General features: G+C 39.3%; 1 protein-coding gene and 1 long non-coding RNA gene across 2 annotated transcripts in view; one reads left to right on the top strand and one right to left on the bottom strand.

Annotated features, from left to right (window-relative positions):
• cdh13 (cadherin 13, H-cadherin (heart)) overlaps window positions 1-6,783 on the bottom strand; it is a 319,140-nt gene that overhangs the window by 297,400 nt on the left and 14,957 nt on the right. The window lies entirely within an intron of this gene.
• LOC118331028 lies at window positions 4,318-5,078 on the top strand. Its single transcript, XR_004796855.1, has 3 exons — window positions 4,318-4,371; window positions 4,641-4,754; window positions 4,991-5,078. It is a non-coding gene; the product is annotated as an uncharacterized LOC118331028 (long non-coding RNA).

Below are 6,783 nucleotides of genomic sequence, written 5' to 3'. Positions count from 1 at the left end.
ATTTCTGTTATCTTGCTTGAGTGTATGTTTTGAGATTGTTTAATTACCAATAGGGTTGTTGATTTTGTTAACTTTTGATTCTCTGTTTCAGGAGTGTCTTTCTTTTGTTCCCTTGATTTTTGGTGTGGCCTGGGTGTCCTCAGGGGGAACATAGGAATGACCCCTCCTCGGGTGGGCGGCTAGACACCGTGGTGGAACCTCACTCCCGTTGCATGCAAGTAGGCACTGGGGCTCTTTTAGTGCATGTTTTGTTGTAGTGTTTGTAGTGTTGCCCCCACAGACGGGGTACTTTTCCAGTAGTCTGCCCCCACTGAGGCCCCAGCCCACTGATTTTTAGTTTATTAAACGTATTTTGTTAGAGTTTTAGTATTGTTATAATTGGCTTCTTTTAAATAGTTTTTGTTAATAAAATATATTTTCTTGTACTCACCTTGTTTGAAATCTCTTTTCAACAGTTTAAGTTTTCTTTTTTTGGTTTTCTTAACAGCCTTACAAATAAAAACATTTGTTATATTTACCTACTGCCTCATCAGTTTCCACCCTGTGTCTTTTATAGAATTTGGTTTTTATAGAATTTGGTTTTCATATCCCGGCCCGCAAGTCCCCAGGTGGCGTTGTCGGCCCCTAAGTTAGTTCCTTCCCTCAGTTATCTTTAGTTCCCCCCTTTATTTACATTTAAAAACCCCACTCCTTGCCACACAAGGAAGCACCAAACATGGGACATTGAAAGATAGAAAAAAGTTTTATTCTTTGATGAGAAAAAAATTAACCTGGACGGTCCTGATGGCTTCCAACATTACTGGCATGACAAGGAGATCCCACTGGAGATGTTTTCTAGGCAGCACAGTGGAGGAGGCTCCATCATGATCTAGGGTGCTTTTTCCTTCAATGGAACAATGGAGCTTCAGGTTGTGCAGGGACGTCAAACCGCAGCTGGCTATGTGGAGATGTTGCAGCGGGCATCCCTCTTGAGGGCCCTTGTCTGTGTGGTGATGACTGGGTCTTTCAACAGGACAACGCTGCAGTTCACAACACCCGCCTGACGAAGGACTTCTTCCAGGAGAATAACGTTGCTCTTGGACCATCATGCGTGTTCCCCTGATCTAAATCCCATTGAGAACGTTTGAATGGATGGGGCAAGGGAAGTTTACAAAAACGGACGTCAGTTCCAGACCGTGGATGCCCTTCGTGAAGCCATCTTCACCACATGGAGCAACGTTCCCACCATCCTCCTGGAAACACTTGCAATCAAGCATGCCTAAATTAATTTTTAAGTCATCAACAAGAAACTTTGGGCTACTCACTACTGACCCTTTTTGACATGTTTAGTTAGTTTTTAGTTTTTATTTCTTCTTTGTCTTATACTGTTGATAGCCTGATGAATCAACCTGTGAGTTTAAATGCAGTTTTCAATAAATTGCCTACTCAATATTATTTTGGCTTTGCTTCTGTTTCTTTCTTTTTGCAATTTTGAAGCTATGTACACCTTGGTTGCGAATACCTTGTCATTCTTCCCCCTGTCCTTAGATTTTGTTCAGCGAGTATTTGAAGGAACATAGGTCATAATAGAAGTTTTCTTTTTGACTGAATATTTATTTGACACATCAAAATTCACACAAAACATAAACAGAATTTCCATAATTTATTTACATCACACAAAATATATCATACTTTAAAAATAAAGATCTAAGTTACAACTTTGCAAGTTTAACGATATCATATACATATAACAACAGTGATTCACATCTATTACACTCATTATCAAACGGTTGAAGTAACTCACGCATCAAAAGATAATCTACGAGCACCAACTACACTTGTGAAACTTATGTCATCTACACACTTTTAAGAATCCTCCCAGATGAGGACTGTCCTTCAACTTCTGCCCGGTACACTCTGTGTTTTGGCTTTCTATTGTTCTCTCTGACACCAGTTTTGGTAGAGTATTTACCAACAAAAACAACTCTGAAATGTCACAATTAGACTTTGGACAAAGATAATTAAACAGAAATCATGTCTTCAAGTGATTATACCAGTCTCCACTAACTTACAAATAAATAGCAAAGAGTATTTGTTTATTTACTAAGCGTCCCTCTGGTTATATAAATCTTCCAATCTATATATTTCCATCTTTTCCAGGTCATCTGAGTTAATTGTCACCTGAGCCAATAGTGGGGCACAAAGTTGGCGATGACATCATTTTGCCATGTCACCTGACACCTGCGCAGCGATGTAACGGATTGCCTTTTGGAGTGGAAGAGACCCTGATCCTGAATCCTGAAATTGTCCATGTGTGCGTACTGTCGAACTGGAATATAACATTCGTCACAAAAAGAACATCACTGTTCGATAGAAATGAACTGAAGCATGGAAATGGTTCCTGAAACTCTCCAAATACAACTCCTGATGAGGGAACATATACAATGCTTCATTCTGAACTGAATTTTTTAACAGTTGTTAGCTTGTTGTTGGTAAGTAAGACATTTTATGTGTGTGAATTGTAAAGGTACGAGTGTTCTGCCACTGATGTTAGGAGCTAATTTTGTTCTCTTAAAATAACTCAGTGTTATGGAGCTGCATACTGCAAAAATATAATAATAATACACATCTAAATTTGCTTCATCAGGTGCTGTCTCCTCACCTGGCATCAGCTTAGCAGCCATCCATAAGGCCAACAGTGTGTGATATTAGATGTAGGTCTGAAAGGCTGGTATCCAGAACCTGAGGTGTCTGCTGGACGTTGAGGGAAAACTCCTCTCTGCTGGACCTACAGAGACAGTCTAGGTCCTGATGACCTTCCTCATACTGTCAGCAGCAGAGTGACTGTGGGAAAGAGACACAGCAACAACTTCACCTGTAGAAGTCCAACAGAAGGACATCAACAAGACAGAGAGACAGAGGTCCAAAATTTCAGGTAGGAATGTATTTTTTGAAATATGATGAATGATCACTTTAGCTTCCTAACAAAGTTCGTCATTATATATAAGTTTTCTTCTTGTTTTATTTAAGAGCTTTTCTTTGTGTCCTGTCCTCTTCTGATTCCAAAACAATTGTTTGGCTGTTAGTTTGTCTTTTTGTGGAATTGTTGGTATCTTTTATCTGCCTGTTTTGTGTGGAAAAGCAACAAAGAATATGCACACGTAAGTCAAACTTTGATTGCACTTCTCTATCCTAAAAATATTTTTTTTAACAATTTACTTATATATTATATTATTACATTTTTATTTTATTCTATAACTTAATATATATATTTTTTTTAAATTTTAAAAATTCTTTTTTGGTTGAAATACAAACACAGTACTCACATTCTAAACTCCTATTTTACCAGACACCAATGTGAAACGAAAGATAATGGCAGTTAAAGGTTAAGTTTCACAATGAAATGAAGGAGAGAGACAGCAGCCATCACAGCTAACACAGCACAAACAAAACTTCCAATCAGAAGAAAAGAAACTGACAACCAAGAGTAATAGAATTTGTGCAAAGGGGATGGATAGAGTAAGCCCACATTTAAAAGGGATCAAACAGAAGGGATATGACTCAGTTTCCCGCCTGCTAACCCAACCCTAAAAAAATTTTAAACCAGGGGGAATTTTTTTGTACCTTTCCAGACACCATTGCAATACTACTGTCATAATGTGGACTGCTGTGACTTGCATATGTTATGACTTATATTACTTATGATCAAAACTAGCAGTTTAATCTTTGCTACATCGAGCCAAGTGCAACAACACGACATAGAAACACAGCTAATATTACCTGAGTCCTAGCAGCAAAAAGCCAGCATGTATCTGACTTGCAGGATTATATTTTACAAGGCTCACACCAAGCTACAAAAATACAGCCCCATTTAGTTTCCAGCGGTGTTCGGTCACTTTTCTCCCTCCTTAGCTTTGTCCGTCACGCGCCCTTCCGATTATATATCTATAGAACTGCCGAGCACCCAGCTGGTTACATTGACTACTGCACCCGGCTCAAGGTTCTGGCACAATAGCACTCTCTTCGTCAGCATTGCTGCCCACTGACAAGAAAAAAAAATAACTGAAGGTTCAATGTGGGTTCTCCATCTTGGTTTCTTCACCTTCATCTTTCTATAATTTGGTTCCTCTTTACTTATCCCGGTTCCTCTTTACCTTAGTTTTTTCTCATTTATTGGGATATCTAGTAATCAACACTCCTCACATTTTCATAAGAATACACACAAATATTTGAAAGAAGATGTAGACAATTTTGTTAACCCCTTATTTGAGGGCTTTTGAATCTGTCTGGTTATCACTTTCTTCTCCACATTTTTATGTATCTCTCTCTTTCTCCCAGTGGGAAAATAAGCTTCAGGATGAGCAGAAAAAGAGAGACAAAACCGAGAAAGAAGTGAGTGAGAAACAAGAATAAGAAGGAGGTTCATCCTTTAATCTTTCTGTTTACACATCTCTTCCTCAAGCTGAGCTCATCGTAGGTCAAACTATATTTAAACTTATTGTCATTATGGCTGTTAAAATAGCAATCAGCCAACTACAACTTTAATTTGTTTTCAGTCAGCAGTTTAACAGTCCAGGTTTAGGACGTTTACAGTCACACTGTCCCTTTCTGCAATAAAAGACCGCTATTAAGCAACATGCATCTGTCTGTCTGTCTGTTAGCTGAAGAGCACCAAAGAGGCTTTTGAAAGAAACAATGATGAGCTGAAGAAAACTCAAATTGCACTGGAGCAAAGGGATGCTGACATCAGGAAGCTGAAGAAAGAAAAAGACGAAGTACCTACACACACACAATTTCTGCAACAACATGTTTTCAGTGTCTTATATTTGAATACTGGAGCTTCCTCTGCTTCATCTATGCTGAAAAACATTTACTTTATTTATACAGTGGCTTCAGAAAATGTCCTTGATTGGCCAGGTTTTCATATCAATTCAGCTCAAACATCATTGTAATTCACTTGTATGCTCTGAAAAAACGTCGTTTTTCTGTTCACCTCTCTCCTTCCTCCCAGTTGGAGAAGCAGCTTCAGGATAAGAAGCAGAGAAAGGGGGCTGCTAAGAACCTGCAGATCCCAGAGAAGATGCTGATGGACAAGAACAAAGAGGTAGACCATGTCATGTTTTGCCCTTTTTCCCTCTTTGTATCTTTTCAACATGGTATTTATGTGTTTTCAACAACCTACTGTGGGTTTTTTGTTTTGTTTCCCCCTTTAAATGTGTCTTATAGTTGCATTTCTTTATACTCACAGTTTCTGTATTATTTCATCTTTTTGCCCATACATCTTAAGTTAGACTATGTCTGCATTAAACGTTTTTAACAGTAAGCGGTATTTATCAATACCATGATATGGTGTAAACAATGACACAGCGACTAATGTAACCAATATCAGCTATGTTATGGGTTTGCAAACTGTCGCTGAATTTGCTGCTGGGCAGGTAATAGTGCGTTACCACAAAATGCAATCACTTACTGCATATGTACAGCACAGCCTTTTTCAGATTCATCCAAAAAATTGTATATTACCCAGAGCATCAAACTGTAACTGTATTTCATGTGTCCTTCCAGTTGGAGAAGAAGCCTGAGAAGGAGGAGGAGAAGGAGATGAGAGCCGGTCGCGAGGAGAGGAGGAGCGACAGCAGGTTGTTGTTGGGTGTTCCACTGACTCCGTCTCCCATGGGGTGCTGCTCACTCCCTACTTCAGGAGGTGTCTCTTCAGGGCTCAGGTGTCCCTTCAGGGCTGTCCCACCTCCTGTGTGCCCTGGTGCGGTGCAAGACTCCCCAGGCACTCTCCTCACTCTTTCTCTCTGTCTCTCAGTCCTTCACACGTGGAGGCTTGTCCTGCTAAACACTGTGTGAGTGTCATCCGGTCAGTGTAGCCTGTGTGCCCTCTTCTCTTCTTGTTTTCTTTCTTTTTTCTCCCCCCCCTCCCTCCTGTTCTTCTCACTTGTTCCCTCTGTTTACCTCCTCCGGTAGTGAACAGAGCTCACTTGCAATTCAAATGGGCTCATGTGTGATTGTGTGTGTTTGTGTATCTGTATGTGCAATCTGAGAGTGAGGGAGCGAGTGGGTGAGTGTGAGGGGGCTGGCGGTGAGGTCGCTGAATGGGGGTGGTGATGAGAAGAGAGAGAGAGAGAGAGGGAGAGAGAGGGGGAGAGAGAGAAAGAGAGAGAGAGAGAGTGTTGTTAAGACCAGCGTTAGGGAAAGTGGGGGTGATGTAAAAGTTAAATACATTAACCATTCTCTGGCTGGTGTGATAACATCTGTATTAGGAGAGCTGCAGACTGCATGTTAGAGGTTACTGTCTTTGTGCTCTTATCGCTACTTCAATCAGGTGCTCAACTGCCTCTAAATGAACATGTTTAAATTGAAGAATGGCCTATCAGACACTTAATGGATTTATGCAAATATTTAGTGCGCTGCCCTTAAAACAAATTAAAACCTGTACCATGTTAAATAAAAAGAGAAAATCTGGTCTTTTGACCTGTTTCTGGCAGCGCTGATGAAACAGCTGTACAATTTGTTTGTGCAGCAAATTATTTTAATTTTCAAGCTTGTTTTTTTTTACAAACAAATTAACAGAATGAGAAAACAGTTTTTTTAAAGATACACATTTAAAAAAAAAAACTTAAATAGGATGCTGTATGTACATTAGCCAAAAAAGTAGTTTTGAATGTGATTTTTACTATGAGGGTGAGTGTGAATTATTTACCAAAGTAAATAAATAATAATAATAATAATAACAACAACAATAATAATAATAACTTTTACCTGTATTAAACTTTTTAGTTACCGGACAAGTTAGAC

Source organism: Morone saxatilis, unplaced genomic scaffold, assembly GCF_004916995.1.
Source record: "Morone saxatilis isolate NCDOM2014 unplaced genomic scaffold, NCSU_SB_2.0 Contig2, whole genome shotgun sequence".
NCBI lineage: Eukaryota > Metazoa > Chordata > Actinopteri > Moronidae > Morone > Morone saxatilis.
This window is presented reverse-complemented; position numbering and strand designations above follow the sequence as displayed.